Source organism: Notothenia coriiceps, unplaced genomic scaffold (genome assembly GCF_000735185.1).
Source record: "Notothenia coriiceps isolate Sejong01 unplaced genomic scaffold, NC01 NC01_scaffold00000339, whole genome shotgun sequence".
In the NCBI taxonomy this organism is placed as follows: domain Eukaryota; kingdom Metazoa; phylum Chordata; class Actinopteri; order Perciformes; family Nototheniidae; genus Notothenia; species Notothenia coriiceps.
The window spans coordinates 21,565,626-21,567,438 of record NW_011333040.1 but is presented as its reverse complement, the minus strand read 5'-3'; the positions used below and the strand labels follow the sequence as shown (position 1 = coordinate 21,567,438).

General features: G+C 36.5%; 1 protein-coding gene across 1 annotated transcript in view; it reads left to right on the top strand.

Moving 5' to 3' along the window:
- Positions 1–1,813, top strand: part of LOC104952304 (prestin-like) — a 7,883-nt gene that overhangs the window by 1,038 nt on the left and 5,032 nt on the right. The gene's annotated exons all lie outside the window — the stretch shown is intronic.

Here is a 1,813-nt window from a genome sequence, read left to right as displayed (position 1 = left end):
TGTGTGCCTTGGAGCCAGTTTCTCAAACGTACCTACCCCACTTTTAAGCTCTAAAATATTCTGAACAGTTTGTTATTATAGTATATACACTTTATCCACTCACCTACTTTAAAATTAACTTTATATTTTCCTCCATTATAAACTGCCTGCTTACATTTCTAAATTCTCTTAATAGAATTTTCTATTGAAGTTTTATTTTCTTATATGTATTCTTTTCACAACTTGCCTAACCGTCCTTTGCTAGCAGCCAAGTTAAAAGGCATTTTTTTTAAAGCCAGTAATATCATTTTGCCTTTCTTGAGTTACCATGATTTGTGAGTATGAATGCAGCCAGGCTGGACATGTCACATATTGCAACGTGAGCCCCGCAAAGCCCTCGGTGTTGGGCTGTTTAAGATGTGAGAGACTTATTGTCATTCACTAATTGACTGATGGTTTTCCTGAACCGAGCCTCTGGAGTTCAGCCTCCGTGAGAACATGCTCATTCAAATGAATGCTAATGATGTGGTGATATAAATGTAAATTAGCCACGCGACTACCCTCTGGCTTTTGTTTTGGCGGAACAGACGAACTCCTGTGAGTGTGTTTATGTCTGGGGTGTCTGAAAACAACTCCAAAAGGCTACGAATGCAATCAATACACCGTCTCTTGCATGACTCACTTCAGGGAGTTCAAAACACTCCCACAGGGTCTCAGCATGCAGGATTCTAAAGCCTCAGATTTTTTATCTCTACCTCTTCACAAACCCAAATATAGTTTGATTATTTTTTTAGTCTTTCAGCTTTATCTGACAGCCCTCGGAAAAAAAGGTTCACATGAGAGGCAAGTGGGTGGCAGCAAAATCTGTGCTACACTGAATCTCACAAGACATTGGAAAGAAGTAGCTTTTACTGAATGTAGCCGACACTCTAACGCTAATCGACAAAGAGAGACAGGTTTAGAGAAATGCTCTTTTTAAACTATTTTCCCTGATCTTTCATCCGTCTGCTGCCTCTCTGCTTTAGATGGAAAATCCCAAAAGTAGGTTCTTAATAGTGGAATCAGGTCTCCACTTTGTTATTTTATCTACTTTAAAATAGGGCTGCTCAATTAATCATATTTTAATCGCAATTACGATTTTGGCTTGCAACGATTATGAAAACAACATAATCGAAATAAAACGATTTTTTTTTTTTATTGGTTTTTCAGTTGAATTATACTTGAAGTTCAGGACAGGGGCGGATCTAGAAAAATATTCATGGGGTGGCAGGAGAATTTCAGGGGTGGCATCCCCTGGCAGAAGTATATGCTGATTTAATCGCAGTCATATCAATTAATGTTAACTTGGAAAGCCACAATATCAATATTTTAACTAAATAACAATTGGTGACACTATTGTGGCACATCAGTAAAGCCTTAAATATAAATATATAAGGTGGCAAGCTTAATTTAATGAATTTTAACTGAATAATAACTGAATGAGTTTGTCTCACTCTTAGAGCAGCATGGGTACCAAATCTATGCAGACTGCTGCAATAAGTAAGTTAATTAACTGTCTCATCGATGTGTGTCTGTATGAATGATATTATTAACAATCATATACTTCCTATCAGCTGTCAATCACTGTTATGATTCACATATTATGATAATCATATGTTATTATTAAATAAACTTTTTTTTTTGGAGGAGGAGTTAATGATGAATGTTCCTCAAGATGCTTGCTCACCCTCCTTCAAATTTGAAAGACAAGTAATTACTATCATATATCAAAAGATTCAAAGGAACAGTTCAGCGCCCCACAACTTCATTGCAAACAGTTACAACCTTGACTTTA